Raw genomic sequence first — 24,375 nt, forward strand, 5'->3', positions numbered from 1 at the left:
ATTACAGAGTGATAAAAACTGTATGTTATTGGTACAGAGGCAGGCAGATAGACCAGTGGAATAGAATTGCAGACCCAGAAATTAACCCACATACATATTGTCACTTGATTTTTGACAAAGGAGCCAAAACCATCCAATGGAAAAAAGATAGCATTTTCAGCAAATGGTGCTGGTTCAACTGGAGGTCAGCATGTAGAAGAATGCAGATCGATCCATGCTTATCACCCTGTACAAAGCTTAAGTCCAAATGGATCAAGGACCTCCACATCAAACCAGATACACTCAGACTAAGAGAAGAAAATCAGGGGAAGAAACTCCAACATATGGGCACTGGAAAAAATTTCCTGAACAAAACACCAATGGCTTATGCTCTAAGATAAAGAATCGACAAATGGGATCTCATAAAGCTACAAAGCTTCTATAAGGCAAAGACCACTGTTGTTAGGACAAAATGGCGACCAACAGATTGGGAAAAGATCTTTACCAATCCTACAACTGAGAGAGGGTTTATATCCAAAATATACAAAGAACACCTGAAGTTACACTGCATGGAGTCAAATATCCCTATTAAAAATGGGGTTCAGGGCTAGACAAAGAATTCACAACTGAGGAATGCTGAATGGCTTAGAAGCACCTAAAGAGATTTTCAACATCTTTAGTCATAAGGGAAATGCAAATCAAAACAACCCTGATATTTCACCTCACATGAGTCAGAATGACTAAGCTCAAAAACTGGAGGACAGCACATGCTGGGAGGTTGCGGAGAAAGGCAAACACTCCTCCATTGTTGGTGGGATTACAGTCCGGTACAACCATTCTGGAAATCAGTCTGGAGGTTCCTCAGAAAATTGGACATTGCACTACCTGAGGAACAAGCTATGCTTCTCTTGGACATATACCCAAAAGATGCTCCTACATATATCAAAGACACATGATCCACTATCTTCATAGCATCCTTTTATTATAATAGTCAGAAGCTAGAAAGAATCCAGATGCCCTTCAACAGAGGAATGGATTTAGAAAAAGTGGTACATCTACATAATGGAATACTACTCAGCTATCAAAAACAGTGACTTTATGAAATTCCAAGACAAATGGATGGAACTCTAAAATATCCTGAGTAAGGTAACCCAATTACAGAAAAACACGCATCTTATGCAGTCATTGATAAGTGAATTTTAGGCCAAATTCTTGATTTACCCTAGATGTACAGAACACATGAAACTCAAGAAGGATGATGAAAATGCAGAAGCTTTGAGGGGATAGGGAGGCAAAGTTTAGAACAGAGGGCGAAGGAATGCCCATTCAGAGCCTGACCCACATGTGGCCCATCCATGTACAGCCACCAAACTAGATAAGAATGATTAAGCAAAGAAGTCCAGGCTGACAGGAACCAGATGTAGATCTCTCCTGAGAGACACAGCCAGAATACGGTATATATATAGGTACATGCCAGCAGCAAACCACTGAACTGAGAACTGCACCCCCGATGAAGGAATCAGAGAAAGGTCTGAAAGTGCTGGATGTGCTTGAGACTCCATATGAACAACAATGCCAACCACCAACCAGAGCTTCTAGGGACTAAGCCACTACCCAAAGACTATACACGAACTGACTCTGGGCTCCAACTGCATAGGTAGCAGTGAATAGCCTAGTAAAGCTACCAGTGGAAGGGGAAGCCCTTTTTCCTGCCAAGACTGAACCCCCAGTGAACAGAATTGTTGGGGGGAGGGCGGTAATGTGGGGAGGATGGGGAGGTGAACACCCATGTAGAAGGGGACAGGAAGGGGTTAAGGAAATATTGGCCTGGGAACCGGGAAATGCCATAACAATTGAAATATAAATTAGAAAAACCCAATTTAATAAAGATGGATAAAAATAAATAAATGAAATTAAAAAATTTAAAAAAGGGGGGGAGGGAGTGTGGATGTTGACCTGAAAACCAGGAAAGGAAATAACATTTGAAATGTAAATAAGAAATACCCAGTTTAATAAGATGGAAAAAATGATTATATTTCTATACATGATATGACTTTGTTTAGCTTGTAAACTCTTTGAAATATATATATTCAATGTTAAAGAGCTTGGATTTGCTAACAGACTGTGATTAATCTTCAATCCTGCCAGAATTCCAAGATAGACATAAAATTACCTGAAAATATAGGAAGCACTAACATAGCTGAGGGCAGAAACTGCAGTTACTTAGCATCACATCCTAAATCAGGAGGAGATAGTAAAGGTTTAATTGCTAGGGCCTTTTCCCTTCTGTCAAGATGCCTCCTGCTTGTCAGGCTGAAGGGGCACGGATAAGTTCAGAGCAATAAACATCTATTGAACTAAGAGAAGAGAAATGTGCTTGAACAAGGAAAGACTTTTACATAGGCAAATGTGCATAAACTCACATAATTTCATATACAGATTCACAAATACATATTTATTCATGTCTATTATCAGTAGATGGGTACGGCTTGCATACTTTCTCTTGATTACATTGTTATGGGCATACTCACACATGCCTATGGGACAAACGGCCAAAGCACTAGTGGAGAAAAACTCATTCTTTCTGGATGAACATGAGCTCCAATATTTATTGCATAGAGAAAGAAAAAGCTTTCTACCCCTTTAATGTTAAATAAATTAAACCCAAATCTGTAAGAAAAACCAAAAGCTTTGTTCCTTTTAGTAAAATCAAGCCTGCCTTGTTATTAAGAAAGGGTGCCCCATGGTAAGGAGAAGGCTGCCTGCTCCTTCTGCTCTCTGCAGCTTGTTTTCCTCTTTCCTTCTGCATACTACAAATTGCTCTCTTAGTTTTGAGTTATTTATAGTCTCTAAGTTATTTCACTCTGCATTCTCCTTCTAATATTCCTATTTCTTTCTGATCTTATGTCACAAAAATGCTTACTTACAATGCCTTTCTCCCAATGCTATGTCTATACATATAAGTTTTCCTTGTGTTCTATTCTGTCTATAAAGTTTGTCTAAAAACTCTTCAGCATAGTTTCCTCTTTCAGCTCTGTTCTTATCAGCTCAGTTCTCTCTCATAGCTCAATTCTTCTCAGATCAGTTCTTACTCTTCTCTTTATCCTCAGCACTTAAACATCTTTCAGAATACATGATCACATGTTAAAAAGTTCATCACAAGTTCACAGAAAGAATCAAATCATAAATTGAAATAGAAGTTTACAACTCAGAATGTTTACATGCATATCCATTAGGAGTAATTATCGAGCAAAACACCCATCATCTGTCACAGTTCCACAGGTTCAGTGAAGGTTTAAAACCATAACTAAGTTATTAGTAAAGTTTTGTCTAGATAAATCCAGTTAATATTTTATGTTCTGTCTTAGCACCTATAATAAATCATTAGTTCCCCTTTATGACCTTTGGTTAATTATTTTACAACCTCTTGGAAAGTGCTCTGAGTAGGAGAAAAGTCTGGTTACTATCTAAGAACACTTACCTAATGACACTTGGGAGATTAGAAAAGTTCTTACTGAAGTTTTGACAATCAAAAAAGTATCTAATAGCATTCCCTCAATAAAAGGCCTTAATAGTCACTGATATAATTTTAGGAATTCTTTTTTATTATTATTATTATTAACTTGAGTATTTCTTATATACATTTAGAGTGTTATTCCCTTTCCCGGTTTCCGGGCAAACATCCCCCTCCCCCCTCCCCTTCCTTATGGGTGTTCCCCTCCCAACCCTCCCCCCATTGCTGCTCTCTCCCCAACAGTCTAGTTCACTGGGGGTTCAGTCTTAGCAGGACCCAGGGCTTCCCCTTCCACTGGTGCTCTTACTAGGATATTCATTGCGACCTATGAGGTCAGAGTCCAGGGTCAGTCCATGTATAGTCTTTGGGTAGTGGCTTAGTCCCTGGAAGCTCTGGTTGGTTGGCATTGCTGTACATATGGGGTCTCGAGCTCCTTCAAGCTCTTCCAGTTCTTTCTCTGATTCCTTCAACAGGGGTCCTGTTCTCAGTTCAGTGGTTTCCTGCTGGAATACGCCTCTGTATTTGCTGTATTCTGGCTGTGTCTCTCAGGAGCGATCTGCATTCACATTTTGATCATCCGTCTTGAGTTTCATTTGTTCTAGGCATCTAGGGTAATTCAAGCATTTGGGCTAATAGCCACTTATCAATGAGTACATACCATGTATGTCTTTCTGTGATTGGGTTAGCTCACTCAGGATGATATTTTCCACTTCAACCATTTGCCTCTGAATTTCATAAAGTCATTGTTTTTGATAGCTGAGTAATATTCCATTGTGTAGATGTACCACATTTTCTGTATCCATTCCTCTGTTGAAGGGCATCTGGGTTCTTTCAGCTTCTGGCTATTATAAATAAGGCTGCAATGAACATAGTGGAGCACGTGTCTTTTTTATATGTTGGGGCATCTTTTGGGTATATGCCCAGGAGAGGTATAGCTGGATCCTCAGGCAGTTCAATGTCCAATTTTCTGAGGAACCTCCAGACTGATTTCCAGAATGGTTGTACCAGTCTGCAATCCCACCAACAATGGAGGAGTGTTCCCCTTTCTCCACATCCTCGCCAGCATTTGCTGTCACCTGAGTTTTTGATCTTAGCCATTCTCACTGGTGTGAGGTGAAATCTCAGGGTTGTTTTGATTTGCATTTCCCTTATGACTAACGATGTTGAACATTTCTTTAGGTGTTTCTTGGCCATTCGGCATCCCTCAGCTGTGAATTCTTTGTTTAGCTCTGAACCCCATTTTTTAATAGGGTTATTTGTCTCCCTGCGGTCTAACTTCTTGAGTTCTTTGTATATTTTGGATATAAGCCCTCTATCTGTTGTATGATTGTTAAAGATCTTTTCCCAATCTGTTGGTTGCCGTTTTGTCCTAACCACAGTGTCCTTTGCCTTACAGAAGCTTTGCAGTTTTATGAGATCCCATTTGTCGATTCTTGATCTTAGAGCATAAGCCATTGGTGTTTTGTTCAGGAAATTTTTTCCAGTGCCCATGTGTTCCAAATGCTTCCCTAGTTTTTCTTCTATTAGTTTGAGTGTATCTGGTTTGATGTGGAGGTCCTTTATCCACTTGGACTTAAGCTTTGTACAGGGTGATAAGCATGGATCGATCTGCATTCTTCTACATGTTGACCTCCAGTTGAACCAGCACCATTTGCTGAAAATGCTATCTTTTTCCATTGGATGGTTTTGGCTCCTTTGTCAAAAATCAAGTGCCCATAGGTGTGTGGGTTCATTTCTGGGTCTTCAATTCTGTTCCATTGGTCTATCTGTCTGTCTCTGTACCAATACCATGCAGTTTTTACCACTATTGCTCTGTAATACTGCTTGAGTTCTGGGATAGTGATTCCCCCTGAAGTCCTTTTATTGTTGAGGATAGTTTTAGCTATCCTGGGTTTTTTATTATTCCAGATGAATTTGCAAATTGTTCTGTCTAACTCTTTGAAGAATTGGGTTGGTATTTTGATGGGGATTGCATTGAATCTGTAGATCGCTTTTGGCAGAATGGCCATTTTTACTATATTAATCCTGCCAATCCATGAGCATGGGAGATCTTTCCATCTTCTGAGATCTTCTTCAATTTCTTTCTTCAGAGTCTTGAAGTTCTTATTGTACAGATCTTTCCCTTGCTTGGTTAAAGTCACACCGAGGTACTTTATATTATTTGGATCTATTATGAAGGGTGTCGTTTCCCTAATTTCTTTCTCGGCTTGTTTCTCTTTTGTGTAGAGGAAGGCTACTGATTTATTTGAGTTAATTTTTTACCCAGCCAATTTGCTGAAGTTGTTTATCAGCTTTAGTTGTTCTCTGGTGGAACTTTTGGGATCACTTAAATATACTATCATATCATCTGCAAATAGTGATATTTTGACTTCTTCTTTTTCGATCTGTATCCCTTGACCTCCTTTTGTTGTCTGATTGCTCTGGCTAGAACTTCAAGAACTATATTGAATAAGTAGGGAGAGAGTGGGCAGCCTTGTCTAGTCCCTGATTTTAGTGGGATTGCTTCAAGTTTCTCTCCATTTAGTTTAATGTTAGCAACTGGTTTTGCTGTATATGGCTTTTACTATGTTTAGGTATGGGCCTTGAATTCCTATTCTTTCAGGACTTTTTATCATGAAGGGGTGTTGAATTTTTGTCAAATGCTTTCTCAGCATCTAATGAAATGATCATGTGGTTTTGTTCTTTCAGTTTGTTTATATAATGGATCCGTTGATGGTTTTTCCGTATATTAAACCATCCCTGCATGCCTGGGATGAAGCCTACTTGATTATGGTGGATGATTGTTTTGATGTGCTCTTGGATTCGGTTTGCCAGAATTTTATTGAGTATTTTTGCACCGATATTCATAAGGGAAATTGGTTTGAAGTTCTCTTTCTTTGTTGGGTCTTTGTGTGGTTTAGGTATAAGAGTAATTGTGGCTTCATAGAAGGAATTCGGTAGTGCTCCATCTGTTTCAATTTTGTGGAATAGTTTGGATAATATTGGTACGAGGTCTTCTATGAAGGTCTGATAGAATTCTGCACTAAACCCGTCTGGACCTGGGCTCTTTTTGGTTGGGAGACCTTTAATGACTTCTTCTATTTCCTTAGGAGTTATGGGGTTGTATAACTGGTTTATCTGTTCCTGATTTAACTTCGGTACCTGGTATCTGTCTAGGAAATTGTCCATTTCCTGCAGATTTTCAAGTTTTGTTGAATATAGGCTTTTATAGTAAGATCTGACATTTTTTGAATTTCCTCTGAATCTGTAGTTATGTCTCCCTTTTCATTTCTGATTTTGTTAATTTGGACACACTCTCTGTGTCCTCTCATTAATCTGGCTAAGGGTTTATCTATCTTGTTGATTTTCTCAAAAGAACCAACTTTTGGTTCTGTTGATTCTTTCTATGGTCCTTTTTGTTTCTACTTGGTTGATTTCAGCTCTGAGTTTGATTATTTCCTGCCTTCTACTCCTCCTGGGTGTATTTGCTTCTTTTTGTTCTAGAGCTTTTAGGTGTGCTGTCAAGCTGCTGACATATGCTCTTTCCTGTTTCTTTCTGCAGGCACTCAGAGCTATGAGTTTTTCCTCTTAGCACAGCTTTCATTGTGTCCCATAAGTTTGGGTATGTTGTACCTTCATTTTCATTAAATTCTAAAAAGTTTTTAATTTCTTTCTTTATTTCTTCCTTGACCAGGTTATCATTGAGTAGAGCATTGTTCAATTTCCACGTATATGTGGGCATTCTTCCCTTATTGTTATTGAAGACAAGTTTTAGGCCGTGGTGGTCTGATAGCATGCATGGGATTATTTCTATCTTTCTGTACCTGTTGAGGCCCATTTTTGACCAATTATATGGTCAATTTTGGAGAAAGTACCATGAGGAGCTGAGAAGAAGGTATATCCTTTTGCTTTAGGGTAGAATGTTCTATAAATATCTATTAAGTCCATTTGGCTCATGACTTCTCTTAGTCTGTCTCGTCTCTGTTTAATTTCTGTTTCCATGATCTGTCCATTGATGAGAGTGGGGTGTTGAAATCTCCTACTATTATTGTGTGAGAGGTGTAATGTGTGTTTTGAGCTTTAGTAAGGTTTCTTTTACGTATGTAGGTGCCCTTGTATTTGGGGCATAGATATTTAGGATTGAGAGTTCATCTTGGTGGATTTTTCCTTTGATGAATATGAAGTGTCCTTCCTTATCTTTTTTGATGACTTTTAGTTGAAAATTGATTTTATCTGATATTAGAATGGCTACTCAGCTTTTCTTCTGACCATTTGCTTGAAAATTGTTTCCAGCCTTTCACTCTGAGGTAGTGTCTGTCTTTGTCTCTGAGGTGTGTTTCCTGTAGGCAGCAGAATGCAGGGTCCTCGTTGCATATCCAGTTTGTTAATCTATGTCTTTTTATTGGGGAGTTGAGGCCATTGATGTTGAGAGATATTAAGGAATAGTGATTATTGCTTCCAGTTGTATTCATATTTGGATGTGAGGTTATGTTTGTGTGCTTTCATTCTCTTTGTTTTGTTGCCAAGACGATTAGTTTCTTTTCTTCTAGGGTATAGCTTGCCTCCTTATGTTGGGCTTACCATTTATTATCCTTTGTAGTGCTGGATTTGTAGAAAGATATTGTGTAAATTTGGTTTTGTCATGGAATATCTTGGTTTCTCCATCTATGTTGATTGAGAGAGTTTTGCAGGATACAGTAACCTGGGCTGGCATTTGTGTTCTCTTAGGGTCTGTATGACATCAGTCCAGGATCTTCTGGCCTTCATAGTTTCTGGCGAAAAGTCTGGTGTGATTCTGATAGGTCTGCCTTTTATATGTTACTTGACCTTTTTCCCTTACTGCTTTTAATATTCTTTCTTTTATTTTGTGCGTTTGGTGTTTTGACTATTATGTGACGGAGGTGTTTCTTTTCTGGTCCAATCTATTTGGAGTTCTGTAGGCTTCTTGTATGCCTATGGGTATCTCTTTTTTAGGTTAGGAAGTTTTCTTCTATGATTTTTTGTTGAAGATATTTTACTGGTCCTTTGAGCTGGAGTCTTCACTCTCTTCTATACCTATTATCCTTAGGTTTGATCTTCTCATTGAGTCCTGGATTTCCTGTATGTTTTGGACCAGTAGCTTTTCCGCTTTACATTATCTTTGACAGTTAGTCAATGATTTCTATGGAATCTTCTGCTCCTGAGATTCTCTCTTCCATCTCTTGTATTCTGTTGGTGAAGCTTGTATCTACAGCTCCTTGTCTCTTCTTTTGGTTTTCTATATCCAGGGTTGTTTCCATGTGTTCTTTCTTGATTGCTTCTATTTCCATTTTTAATTCCTTCAACTGTTTGATTGTGTTTTCCTGGAATTCTTTCAGGATTTTTGTGTCTCCTCTCTATGGGCTTCTACTTGTTTATTTATGTTTTCCTGGAATTCTTTTAGGGATTTTTGTGACTCCTCTCTATGGGCTTCTACTTGTTTATTTATATTTTCCTGGAATTCTTTTTAGGAATTTTTACGATTCCTCTCTGTAGGCTTCTACTTGTTTATTTATGTTTTCCTGTGTTTCTCTAAGGGAGTTCTTCATGTCTTTCTTGAAGTCCTCAACATCATGATCAAATATGATTTTGAAACTAGATCTTGCTTTTCTGGTGTGTTTGGATAATCCGTGTTTGCTTTGGTGGGAGAATTTGGCTCCGATGATGCCATGTAGTCTTGGTTTCTGTTGCTTGGGTTCCTGCGCTTGCCTCTCGCCATCAGATTATCTCTAGTGTTACTTTGTTCTGCTATTTCTGACAGTGGCTAGACTGTCTTATAAGCCTGTGTTTCAGGAGTGCTGTAGACCGGTTTTCCTGTTTTCTTTCAGCCAGTTATGGGGACAGAGCGTTCTGCTTTCGGGCGTGTAGTTTTTCCTCTCTACAGGTCTTCAGCTGTTCCTGTGAGCCTGTGTCTTGAGTTCACCAGGCAAATCGTTTGTAGCAGAAAAGTTGGTCTTACCTGTGGTCCCGAGGCTCAAGTTTGCTCCCAGGGTGTTGCCTATGAGCTCTCCACGGCCTCAGCAACCAGGAAGATCTGCGCCACCCTTTCCGGGAGGTTCCGTGCACCAGGGTTCCAGATAGCTTTTGTTGTTTTCCTCTGGGATCAGTACTGTGTGCAGCGTGTAGTCTCTTCTGGTTTCCCAGGCGTGTCCGCCTTTCTGAAGGTTTAGCTCTCCCTCCCACGGGATTTGGGTGCAGAGAATTGTTTATCCGGTCGGTCCCTTCAGGTGCGGTATCTCTGACGCAGTGGACCTGCTGCTCCTGGGCCCTCCTCTACGGGTACCCAGAGGCCGTATACAGTTTCCTCCTGGGCCAGGGATGTGGGCAGGGGTGGGCAGCGTTGGTGGTCTCCTCCGCTCTGCTGCCTCAGGAGTGCCCGCCCGACCAGGCGGCGAGAACTCCCCTCCAGGGGGCCTGGGAGCAGAGAGCTGCTGAAGGCAGGGATCCTCCGCTGGTCCAATTTTAGGAATTCTTATAATATTATCATTGAGACTTAAGAAGTCATCTATTTGTCTATATAGGATCATTGGAAGACAGTACATCTTCATAGAGCTGCAGAGATCTGCTCCAAAAGTGTGGCCTATTATTTAGTGACCATTGTATAATTTAAAAATAGCAAGAAAAGCATATTAAGAGTAGAAATCTTTCCTAAAGTGAATTCTCCTATGGCCTTGACCAATAAAAGCAAACTTGTAAGTTATATAATAACACAGAGCAGGACATCTCAGGAACATCACTTGTTAGTTTTTAGCTTGTCCCATTATGACTCCTAACAATAAACTTTTATTACCATTTCCACATGTTTTCTAATCCAAAAACAGGAGAGTAATATTCTTCACCATTCTAATGATTTTTACATCTTTTTGAGGTTCTATATATTCATCACACTATGTATGATTTATCTAATGCATTCCATATTATAGCATGATAATACATATCATATAGTTTTCTACTTTTATGAGAAACAATAATGATGTTGCATATATGTAATTTTACTCATTCCTCCATCCAGAGCATTGGCTTAAGCTATTTGGATATCCTAGCTAACATGAACATTGTTGCCCTGTGTATGAAAATACAAGTGTTTTTTATTGTGATACAGATTATGGGTTCTTTGGAAACACAACCAGAATTGAAATCAACATATGTTATTAAAATTTTAATTTTTTGAGAAACTTTTTTCCATGATATCCAATGAAATTTGAAATTCTACCACAAAATAAGCAGAAGAATTCTCATTCTCCACATCCTCAGCAATATTAATTATAAGAGCATCCTTAACACAAATACAGATAGCTACATATTAGTAATAATGCATTTTTAGAAAATGACGTGCCAGACAGGGCTACTTAAGACTTTGTCTCAAAGCAAAAACTAGAAATGAAAAAAAAATATAAAAAAAGAAAAGAAATGAAAAAGAAAAAGGAAAAAAGAAAATGACATGCAAATATCCACTAGCCTTATACTTTACCATATTTGTTCTCCTTATCTATGTAATTCCATTTAAACAATAATTATACAAATAGTTGCATGATCTCATTGATATGCAAAATCCATATATCATAAAGAAAAGATGTAATACATTTTTTTCTTTTTTATATTACTCATTCCACTAGCTTACATGCCAAATGATTTCCCACTTCCCATTTACTCCTCCACAAGCACTCATGACACAACTTCCCTAGCCTCCATCCCCTTGCCTCTGAGGGTGCTCCCCCCATGTACCCACATTCTCCCATCCTATCTCATTAGCATCCTCCTAGGCTGGGACATCAAACCTCCACAGGAGCAAATAGTCTTGCCTCCCATTGATGTCAGGAAAAGCCTTCCTCTGCTACAAATGTATTTGGAGCTATGAACCCCTCCCTGTACACTCCTTGGTTGATGGTCTAGTCCCTGAGAGTACTAGGTGGTCCGGCCTGCCGATGTTCTTCTTCCTATGAGGTTGTAATACCCCCTGATCCTCCAGTCCTTCTGCGAGCTCCCACACCGGGGTCTCTGAGTTCAGTCTGATAGGTGGTTACAAGTATCCACATCTGCATTGGTCAGTTGCTGGCTGAACCTCCCAAGGAGCTACCACACCAGGCTCCTGTCAATAAGCACCCCTTGGCAACAGCAATGATCTCAGGTTTGGTGTCCACCGACAGGATGGATTCCAGGTGGGGTAGTTACTAGATGGCCCTTCCTTCAGTCTCAGCTCCATTATTTGTCCCTTTTTTTTTCTTTGGACTGGAACATTTATGTATTAAAAACTTTGAGATGGGTTTGTAGTCCTATCCTTCCACCAAGTACCGTGCCTATCTATCTGAAGTGGTCTCTATAGGTTCTTCTTTCACTTCTCTGTACATTTTGGCTAAAATTATTCCCATTGGGTCCTGGGAGCCTCTCATTTCTGCCATCTGGAACCCTCCAGTGGCTATCCCCAGTTCCTCATCCCTCTACTACATGTTTTATACAAATCTCTGATCCTCTGTACCTCTCTCCTCTCCTCTTGATTATCTGTGCTGCCCCCTTATTTCTTCCTCTCCTATTCCCTCCCAGGTCCCCTTTTCCATCCACCTCTTGCAATCATCCTTTCCTCCATCAATGCAGGACAGACACATCCACACCCTGGTCTTCCTTGCTCCTAAGCTCCATATGGTTTGTGTTTTGTATCATTAGCAATGTAAGTTTTTGGGCTAAGATACACTTATCAGTGAATACACATCATGATTGTTCTTTTGTTTCTAGGTTACCTAACTCAGCATGATACTTTTTAGCTCCATCTATTTGCCTAAGAGTTTCATAAAGTCATTGTTTTTAATAACTGAGTCATAGTCCATTGTGTAAATGTACCACATTTTCTGCATCCATTCTTCTGTTTTGGAACGTCTGGGTTGTTTCCAGCTTCTTGCTTTTATAAATAAAACCACTCTAACCATAGCAGAGCCTGTATTGATGTTATGTGTTGGAGCATCTTTTGAGTATATGCCCAGTAGTAGTATAGCTGGGTCGGCACATGGCACTATATCCAATTTTCTCAGGAACTGCCATGTTGATTTGCAAAGTGTCTTTACTACATTGCATACCCATCAGAAATGGAGGAGTGTTTCTCTTTCTCTATATCCTTACCAGCATCTGTGTTACTGAGCTTAGTCATTCTGATTGGTGTGAAGTGGAATCTCAGGGTCGCTTTGATTTGCATTTCCCTGATGACTAAGGATGTTGAACATTTCTTTAAGTGCTTCTCAGTCATGAGAGATTCCTCAGTTGAGAATTCTCTGTTTAGCTCTGTACCCCATTTTAATAGGATTATTTGGTTCTCTGGAGCCTAACTTCTTGAGTTTTTTTGTATATTTTTGATATTTTAATATTTGCTTGCTAAATATGATTGTTTTGATAGCATCTATTTTCCTGCAAACTACATAATTGTATTCTTTTTATAAGTGGGAAAAATACAAGAGCCCAGTCACTATTGAACTCATAAATGAACACAACTTCTCAAAAGTGAAGTATAAATGTCAGCTACAAACATTAAAATATCTTCAAAGTCTTTACTTTGACAGAAACAAAAATTAAGCTATCTTAATATTCTAATATTAAAGGGTGGAACAATTACACCATGGGTATGAGCACTTACTGCTCTCTCAGAGGTCACAAAGTAGCTAATAAGAATACCTAATTGCATTTCTTGAGAATGTCACACCACTTTTTTTTTTTTTTAACTTTGGGGACAGTAATCGTACATGTTGGTATGTATACATGATGGCAAATTTTCCAAATTCTCTAATTTCCAAATTCTATATCTCAATAAAAATCTTAAACATACAGAATGCATCCAGGGAATTCCGCTGCGACTGTGATTTAAAGAAATTTGTATATAGTACTGATGGGTTTAGAAACTTGTTCAGTCAGTGTGGAAATCAATGTGCATTTTTTTTCTAAAGAACCAAAAATAGAAGTAGTGTGTGATTCAACTACAACATTCATGAGTATTTATTTCAAGGATTCTAATGCAGCATTTCATAGATGTAGCTGTGCATACGTATTTAGTGCATCACAAATTCTGTGCATTTAAAAGTTCTATTCACATAGAATATTCCTGAGAATAGAAGCACATATAATAAAACTATGATACCTATACAATTTTAGCTATCTCTTTTTTCTTTAACAGTAGTGTACTGATTAATTGGCTCCATTCATTTATTCCGAAATTTATAATGCATTTGGGTCAGTTTTGTCTTCAGGTCTTCAAGACCTAGTTGAAACACAACAAAATGGTTTGTTAAATAAGATAATCTCAGAAAAAATATATAAAATTTGAACCAACAAGTTACTTTATAAATAAGGTAATTTATTCACATTTTCTGGGCTTAAATTATGCCTTAGGATATGAAATAAAATACATTTTACAACAGAAAAATATCCAGAAAATGGTTTTCCCTATGATTTCCCTTATTACAATGAGAACATTGTCTTAGAAAATGAAGATAATTCTGATTTAAGCTTGGTTATAAAACTCAGTTGTCTGGAGATGAAAGAAAATGACCAGGATATAAGAAGCACAATACCAAAAATGAAAGTTTACAAAATAAATTTCATAAATATTTACTAAACAATATTTGGCATCTTCTTTTTGGTACATCTTAAATTACAGGTCTATATGCAAACTTCGTTACTGCAAGAGTACTAAGAATGATTTCAACAATATTTACACCTAGCAATTTATATAAAATACAATTTTTAAGGGCAAAGATGTTAAACTCTGTATGAATTTAATATAGATGTCAACAGTTAAGTAGTTAGGGTTCAGTTTTGTCAAAGCTTCAGCTTACTCAAGGTCTTTATATATGGTTACTTCTTGAAAATATTTTGCAATCTGATCTTGTGTATTTGTTTTAAACATTACTTAATGTTTTATGAGAATAAACTTTGTTTTCCATCTATTTGTTGTGGTTTTCTGCAATAGTCTCTATTCTTTGTAAAGAGAAATTTTCTAGATGAAGGTTAAGAATGACACTTAGCTTTAGGTATAAAGACAAATATTTGCAATGTATATAAACACCATGCTCATTTAATAAAGTGGTGGTTATTAGTTCTTTTGTGAAATCCATTAGCTCATGAAGTTCCAGGAAGTTGGCTTGATTTCCATTACCGCTTCTGATTTCTCTCTTGTTTATCAGATTTTAAGTCCAACTAAAAAGCTGTAGGTCACCACTAAAACATGCAGGTCCCCACTGCACATTTTTACTTGTGAGGTCATGTTGTTCCCCATAGGTATTCAGCGGTATCATAGATCAGTGCATATGCTGGTTACTGTCATTCATTCCTATATCTTGTTAAATTTAAAGCACACAGTTGGTACTGGGAGTTTAGTGGACTGGGGGGGTGGTGAGGGGCAACATCCCCCAAAACCCACCACAGCCAAATGCCATTCCTGTTCCACCTGGTCCATTCTGCTGGTACAGACTGCTAGCTAGTCTGCATTTGGAAAGGAACTCCTTCCCGGAGTCCTATGACTCCCACTAGGAGTCCAGTGGACTTGAGGACTCACCATCTTTCAAAAACCCCTGCCTGCCAAATACCACTCCGCTTCCACCTGATCCTTTCTGTTTGGACAGACGTCTAGTTGGTTTGCTTCCCAGAAGACACAATATCCTGAGTTATAACAGAAGAACCTCCGCACTCAGAGAATTTGATATCACATTCTAAGGCATCCCAGGAGATCTGCTGCACCCAACACAGCACAGCTTGAAGGCATCCCAGAAGTTCCTCTGTATGCAAAGCAACTGGGCAATTGACACCAGAGTATAAAGACCTCCCAGGGACTTCTGTAGCACACAGGGCAACTGACCCAAAAGACTGAAAGTCTACCTGAAATTCAGCTGTAAACAGTGAAAGAACACCAACAGTCTATAGCCACCTTGGAGAACAGCTTCACACAAGGCAACAGTTTGATTGCTCCTCTGAAGATCCAACAGTCTGAACCATTCCCAAGAAATCGACTGCAGACAGGGCAACAAATCAGCAGATTCTCTGCCCCTCTGCAAACACTCCAGTTAGGCAGCCCCACAGGAGGTCTGATACAGCCAGGGCACAGGCCTACCAGGAGACCTCTAGCAACCCAGGGACAAAAGAGGCAGACTCCAGAGTCATCCAGACCAGCAAACAAAAGGAATAACAAGATGGCAAGAGGCAAACACTAAACCATAAGCAACAAAAGTCAATATACATGGACATGATCAGAACCCAATTCTCCCACCACACCAAGTACTAAGTACACCGACACACCTGATAATCAGGAAGCTGACCAAAAATTTTATCTCATGAAGATAATATAGTCCTTTAAGAAGGATATAAACAACTCACTGAATGAAATCCAGGAAAACACAATTAAAGAGGTGAAGGAATTTCATAAAATAGTCCAACACCTAATAATGGAAGTAGAAATAATAAAGAAAACACAAATAGAGGCAAATCGGGAAAAGGAAAACATAGGGAAAAGGTCAGGAATTACAGAAGTGAGTATCACCAACAAAATACAAAAGATAGAAGAGAGAATGTCAGGTGTAGAAGGTACCCTAGAAAAGATTGACACAGCTATCAAAAAAATTTTTCAAAACATAAAAAAACACCTAATGCACAATATCCAGGAAATTTAGGACACAATGAATAGACCAAATCTAAGAATAATTGGAATAGGATAAAGATTCCCAACTCCAAGGTGTTGAAAAGGTCTTCAACAAATCACAGAAGAAGACTTCCCCTCCCTAAAAAAGATGGTCATAATGGTACGAGAAGCCTACAGAACACCAAATATATGGAATCAGAAAATAAAATCCTCTCATCACATAATAATCAAAACACAAAAAACACACAGAGAAAAAAATATTCAAGGACAAAGGGCCAAGTAATGTACAAGGTAGAATTATATTAGAATTATACCAGAATTCTCAACAGAGACTATGAAAGCCAGAAGAGCCTGGTCAGAGGACATACAGACTCTAAGAGAACAAAACTGCCAGCCTAGGCTACTATCTTCAAAACTCTCAATGAACATAGATGGAGAAACTAAAATATTTTAAGAGAAAACCAAATTGAAACAGTATCTATCTAGCCTTATAGAAGATCCTAGAAAGAAAACTCCAACACAAAGAAGCTTCCTACACTAAGAAAAGACAAGATGTTAAGCATCTCACAAGAAAGCCAAAAGGAAAAACAAAAGCACATAAATCCACCTACCTAAACAAATATAATCAACAGCCTTTAATATCTTGAATATCTCCCTATATTAATGGACTCAACTCACCTTTACAAAGACATAAGCTAATAGACTGGATATGCAAACAGGATCCAGCATTTTCCTGCATACAAAAAAATATACTTCAATAACATAGACAGTAACGGATGGAAAAAAAGATGGAAACAGATCTTCCTAGCAAATAGTCCCAAGAACCAAGCTGGAGTTGCTATCTTAATATTCAATAAAATAGAATTCAACCAAAATGTTATAAGAAAGGACACTTCATATTCATCAAAGGGAAAATTCACCAAGAAAATGTCTCAATTTGGAACATCTACTCCCCAAATGCGAGGGGACCCACATTCATAAAAGAAATTTTATTAAAGTTCAAAGCACACATTGAATCCAACACAATAATAGTGGGAGACTTCAACACCACACTTTCACCAATGGACAGGCCCATGAAACAGAAACCAAACAGAAACATAGTGGAACAAATAGAGGTTATGAATCAAATGGATTTAACAAATGTCCCCTTGCCCCCAAATAAAGTCCAGGTCCAGATGGATTGGGTCAGAATTCTACCTGACCTTAAAAAAAGACCTGGTACCATTATTCTATAATATGGAAACAGAAGGAACATTACCTAGTTCATTCAATGAAGCCACAATTTCTCTACAAGAAACCCTACAAGGACCCAACTAAAAAAGAAAAAAAGAAAAAGAAAAAGAACTTCAAACCAATCTTGGTTATGAATATCAATGCAAGAAGTTTTATAAAGTAAATCCAAGAACATGTCAAAACTATCATTCACCATGATCGGGCTTCATACCTGGGATGTAAGATTCAATATACAAAAATGAATTAATGTAATACACTACATAGAGGAACTCAAAGGAAAAAGTCACATGATGATTTCCCTAGATGTATAAAAGTCATATGACAAGATACTACCCCCCTTCATGGTAGAAGTATTGGAGTGATCAGGAATTCAAGATTCATACCTAAATATAAAAAAGCAATTCACTGAAAATGAACAACCAATGTCAAATTAAATAAAAAGATACTTGAAGCTATCCCACTAAAATTGGGGACAAGACAAGGATACCCACTCTTCCCATATCTATTCAGTATTGTATTCAAAGTGCTAGCTAAAACAAAAAGATCAAGAGGATACGAATTGATAAAGAAGAAATAAAGGGATCACTATTTGCCAATTGTATGAAGGTATGCATAAGTGACCCCAAAAATTCTACCACAGAATTTATCTATTCAACATTCAATTTCCACAAAGTGGCCGGATATAAAGTTAACTCAAATAAATCAGTAGCCTTCTTTATACACATAATAAACAGGCTGAGAAAGAAATTAGTTAAACAACTTCCTTCAAAATAGCCACAAATAATATATATCTTAGGTGTAATTCTAACCAAGCAAATGAAAATTCTGTACAAAAGTAACTTCAAGTATCTCAAAAAAGAAATTGAAGAAGATCTCAGAAAATGGAGAAATCTCCCATGGTCATGAATTTGCAGAAATAGTAAAAATGGCCATCCTACCAAAGGCAATCTACATATTCAATGCAACCATCATCAAAATCCCAACACAATTCTTCAAAGACATGGAAAAACAATTCTCAAATTCATTTGGAACAGCAAAAAACACCCAGAATAGTGGAAGAAATTCTTAACAATAACAGAGGAACTGGAGGAAGTGGAATTCCTGACCTCAAGCTCTACTACAGAACAACAGTGATAAAAACTGCATGGTACTGGTACAGACAGGCAGGTTGATCAACTGAATAGAATTGAAGCCCAAGAAATATAACCACACACTTGGTTTTTGACACACTTGGACTTTGACAAAGAAGCCAAAAATATGCAATGGAAAAAAAGGAAGCATCTTCAATATATAGTGCTGGTCTAATTGGCTGTATCCATGTAGAAAATTAAAGAAGAACCATATTTGTCACCTTGCACAAAGCTAAAGTACAAATGTATCAAGGGCCTCAAAACAAAACTACATATGCTGAATCGAAGAGAAGAGAAAGTGTAAAGAGCCTTGAACTCATTGACACAGGGGGAAATTTCCCAAAAAGAAGTCCAGTGGCTCATTCTCTAAGAATAAGAAATTGCTAAATGGGACCTAATGATACTAGATAGCTTTTGTAAGGCAAAGGACATTGTTCCTGCCTTTAAGAAGGAGTGCAGCATCCACTCTTTGGTCGTGCTTCTCTCCAGCTTCATGTGGTCTGTGGATTGTATCTTGAGTAATTCAAGCCTTTGGTCTAATATCCAAGTAACAGTGAATTAATACCATGTGCGTTTTTCTATGATTGGGTTACCTCAGTCAGGAAGATATTTTCTAGTTCAATTCATTTACCTATGAATTTTTTGAAATGATTGTTTTTGATAGCTGAATAGTACTCCATTGTGTAGATATACCATATTTTCTGTATCCATTCCTCTGTGGAAGGGCATCTGACTTCTTTCCAACCCCTGGCTATTATAAATAAGGCTGCTTTGAATGTAGAAGAGCATGAGTCTTTGTTGTATATTGGAACATCTCTTGGTTATATGCTCAGGAGTGGTATAGCTGGGTCCTCAGGTAGTGCTATGTCCAATTTTCTGACGAAACTACAGACTGATTTCCAGAATGGTTGTACCAGTTTCCAATCCCACCAACAATGGTGGAGTGCTCCTCTTTCTCCACATCCTCGCCAGCATCTGTTGTCACCTGACTTTGATCTTAGTCATTCTGACTGGTATGATGTGGAATCTCAGGGTTGTTTTTCTTTGCTTTTCTCTGATGACTAAGCATGTTGAACATTTCTTTAGGTACTTCTCAGCCATTCCATATTTCTTAGCTGAAAATTAATTTTTTAGCTCTGTATCCCATTTTAATAGAGTTATTTGACTCTCTGGAGTCTAACTTCTAGAGCTCTTTGTATATTTTGGATATTAGCCCTATATCAGACGTAGGACTGGTAAATATCTTTTCCCAATCTGTTGGATCTCATTTTGTCATAATTACAGTGTCTTTTGCCTTAGAGAAGCTTTGCAGTTTTAAGATGTCCATTTCTCAATTTTGATCTTAGAGTATAAGCCATTGGTGTTTTGTTCAGCAAAGTTACCCCAGTGCCCATGTGACCAAGATTCTTCCACACTATTTCTTCTTTTAGGTTGAGTGTATCTGGTGTTTTGCAGAGGTCCTTGATCCACTTGGACTTTTGCTTTGTACTGTGTAATAAGTATAGATCAATGTGCATTCTTATACATGGTGACCTATAGTTGAACTAGCACTATTTGTTGAAAATGCTATCTTTTTTCCATTGGATGGTTTAACTGCCTTTGTCAAAGAACAAATGACCATAGTTCCATTTCTGGTTCTTCAATTCTATTCCACTGAACTGTCGGTCTGTGTATCAATATCATGCAGTTTTTTATCACTATTGCTCTGTACTACTGATTAAGGTCAGAGATGGTGATTTTCACCAGAAGTTCTTTTATTGTTGAGGATAATTTTCCTGGGTTTTATGTTATTCCAAATGAAATTGCAAACTGCTATTTCTAACTCTATGAAGAATTGAGTTGGAATTTTGATGGGCATTGCATTGATTCTGTAGATCATTTTGGCAAAATGGACATTTTTTTCTATATTAATCTTGCTAACCCATGAGCATAGGAGCTCTTTACACATTCTGAAATCTTTTTCAATTGCTTTCTTGAGAGACTTGAAATTCTTTTCATACAACTCTTTTTCTTGCTTGGCCGGAGTCACACCAAGGTATTTCATGTTATTTTGGACTATTATGAAGGGTGACATTTCCGTAATTTCTTTCTCAATGTGTTTATCCTTTGAGTTGAGACATGCTGCTGATTTCTTTGAGTTCATTTTATATCCTGCTATTTTGCGGAAGTTGTTTAGCAGGCTTAGTATTTCTCTGGTGGAACTTTTGGGGTCATTTAATTATACTATCCTATCTTATGCAAGTAGTGTAGCTTGAATTCTTCCTTTCCTGTTTTTATCCATTTGATCTCCTTTTGTTGTTGGATTTTTCTTGCTAGGACTTTGTGTACTATATTATATAAGTAGGGAGAGAGTGGGCATCCTTTTCAGGTCCTGATTTTAGTGGCAGTACTTCAAGTTTCTCTCCATTTTGTTTAATGTTTGCTACTTGCTTGCTGTATATTGCTCTTACTATATTTAGGTAAGGGCCTTGAATTCCTGATCTTTCCACTACTTTTATCCTGAAGGGTTGTTGAATTTTTTTCAAATACTGTCTCAGCATCTAATGAAATGAACATGTGTTTTTTTTCTTTGAGTTTGTTTATATAGTGGATTATGTTTATGGATTTCAATATATTGATTTATCCCTGCATCCATGGAATGAAGCCTATTTGATCATGATGGATGATCTTTTTGATATGTTCTTGGATATGGTTTGCAAGAATTTTATTGAGTATTTTTACATTGATATTCATAAGGGAAATTGGACTGTAGTTATCTTTCTTTGGTTCCTATGTGGTTTTAGGTATAAAGGTAATAGTAGCTTCATAGAAGGAATTAGGTAGTGTTCCTTCTGTTTCTATTATGTAGAATAGTTTGAGCAGTATTGGTATGAGGGCTTCTATGAAGGTATGATAGAATTCTGCACTAAACCCATCTGGTCCTGGGCTCTTTTTGGTTGGGAAACTTTTAATATCTGCTTTTATTTCTTTAGGAGTTATGGGATTGTTTAGATGGGTTATTTGTTCCTGATTTAACTTTGGTACCTGGTATTTGTCTAGAAAATTGTCCATTTCCTCCAGATTTTCCAGTTTCGTTAAATATAGGCTTTTGTAGTAAGATCTGATGCTTTTTTAATTTCCTCAGATTCTATTGCTATGTTTCCCTTTCATTTCTGATTTTGTTAACTTGGATATACTCTTTGTGACTTCTGATATGTCTGGCAAATGGTTTACCTATGTTGTTGATTTTCTCAAAGAACCAGCTCCTGGTTGTGTTTATTCTTTCTACAGTCCGTTTTGTTTCTACTTGGTTGATTTCAGCCCTGAGTTTGATTATTTCCTGCCTTCTACTCCTCTTGAGTATATTTGCTTCTTTTTGTTCTAGAGATTTTAAGTGTGTTGTCAAGCTGTTAATGTATGCTTTCTCCTGTTTGTTTTTGGAGGCCCTCAGAACTATGAATTTTCCTCTTAGCACTGCTTTCATTATGTCCCATAAGTCTAAGTATATTTAACCTATATTGTCACTAAATTCTTAAAAATCTTTTCTTTATTTGTTTCTTTCTTACCAAGTCATTTTGAGTAGATAGTTGTCCAACTTCCATGTATATGTGGGCTTTCTGTCATTTTTGTTGTTATTTAAGACCAGGCTTAGTCAGTGGTGGTATGATAAGAGTCATGGTTTTATTTCAGTCTTCTTATATCTGTTGAAGCCTGTTCTGTGGCCAATTATATCGTCAACTTTGGGGAATATACTATGAGGTGCTGAGAAGAATGTGTATTCTTTTGTTTAAGATGAAATGTTTTAGGATGTTAAGTTCATTAGGTTGATAACTTCTGTTAGTTTCTCTATATCTCTGTTTAATTTCTGTTTCCATGACCTTTCCATTGACGAGTGAAGGTGTTGAAATCTATTATTTTTGTGTGAGGTGCAATGTGTGCTTTCAGCTTTGGTAAGGTTCGTTTTATAAATGTAGGTGCCCTTGCATTTGTAATATAGATATTTAGAATTGAGAGATCACCTTGGTGAATTTTTCCTTTGATGATTGTGAAGTATGCTTCCTAATATTTTTTGATAACTTTTGGTTGAAAGTCAATTTTACTTGAAATTTGAATTGCCACTCTAGCTTGATTTTTCAGACCATTTGCTTGGGAAGTGTTACTGGGTCCTCTTTATGTGTTCAGTCTGTTAGTATATTTCTTTTGTTGGGGAATTAATTTATCCATTAATGTTAAGAGATTGTAAAGAATGATTGCTCTTTCCTTTTGTTTTTGTTGTTACAGGTGTTATGTCTTTGTGTCACTCTTCTTTTGGTTTTATTGCAACAATATTATATTTTTGCTTTTTCTGGGGTATAGTTCCTTCCTTGTGTTGGAATTTTTCATCTAGTGTCCTTTGTAGGGCTGGATTTGGTTTTGACATATAATATCTTGATTTATCCATCTATAGTAATTGAGAGTCTTGCTGGGTATAGTATAGGGTTTTCAGTTCTCATCACAGGCAGAAACCACAAGAGTTCTGACCCTGACTGCTCTTTGGTCCCCGTGCCCAGAGGGCACAGTTGGCACTAGGCAGTTTTCTCTCGGGCCAGAAATGAGAGCAGAAAGTAGTTGTCTTCTCTGAGTTCTCAGAACTGTCCATAATTGTGAGTGTCCAGCTCCCTCCCACACAAGACTTAGGTGCAGGAACCTATTGGACTGGCTCATTTAAGTTCTAGGCACAGGTAGAAAGCAGCAGGTTCCTGCAGCTGACCGCTTCTATATTACTGTATCCAGAGGCCACTATGTAGGTTCCTCTTGGGTCAGGAACATGAGCAGAAGTGGTGGTGTCCCCTGAGATCTCAGGATTGTCAGCACTTCTGGGAATTCATATTTCTCTGACATGAGTTTAGGTGCAGGGAGCTGTGGGACTGCTCAAGCCTTGTATTCTTCTTCTTTTTTTTTTTAAGAATTATTTATTTTATTTATATGAGTACACTGTAGCTGTCTTCAGACATACCAGAAGAGGGTATCAGATCTCATTAAAGATGGTTGTGAGCCACCAGGTTGTTGCTGGGAACTGAACTCAGGACCTCTGGAAGAGCAGTCAGTGCTCCTAACTGCTGAGCCATCTCTCCAGTCCCCAAGCCTTGTATTCTTAAATGAGGCGCATGTGCCTATTTAAGAGTAACAATGTTAGTTTCAAATTTTTTATCAATATAAGGAATAAAACCTTTAAAATTGTATCAAAATAAATTCTGTACCAATGTTGGAAATTAGAAATTCAATTTTGCATCAATTATAAAGATTTTTAGCAATTTAGATCATGACTACACAATGCTTTGTTAAAGAATAAAATTTAGTAGCCCATCTCATTTATTTCCTCCCTCTTCAAAATTTTGACCATTTCCTTTTCCGAACTTCAGAAAGTAATCTGCATATGGTTCAGGCAAAATGTGTATTCCCTTCTATCCTTAAAAAAGATTAAATTTAAAAATGGTTATTTTATTTATTTATGTTTGAGACTCTGTCCACCTTCCAAGTTTCTCCTATGCAAGCCCCATTCTATCCCCCTTTCTTTTTGTCTCTTAAGCAAGTGATCCACCTTCCCCCACCCACTCCTGCCTCACAGCTGTAGTATCCCCAAAACTGGGGCATCAAGCCTCAACAGGACCAAGGGTCTCCCCTTCCATTGAGGCTAGATGAGGCAATCTTCTGCTACATATATCTGGAGTTCAAAATTCCTCTTTTGTTGGTGTTTTATTCCCTGGGATCTCTGGGTGATCCAGTTAGTTGGTACTATTCTTTATATATGGTTTGAATCTTGCTGAGCTTCTTCAGTCTTTTCACTAGCTCTTACATTGGGGTCTCCAGGCTCAGTTTGGTCAGGCTTTGAGTGTTTGCATCTGTATCAGTCAGGTGCTGGGAGAACCTCTCATGGAACAGCCATATCAGTC

Source organism: Rattus rattus, chromosome 3, assembly GCF_011064425.1.
Source record: "Rattus rattus isolate New Zealand chromosome 3, Rrattus_CSIRO_v1, whole genome shotgun sequence".
Lineage (NCBI taxonomy): Eukaryota > Metazoa > Chordata > Mammalia > Rodentia > Muridae > Rattus > Rattus rattus.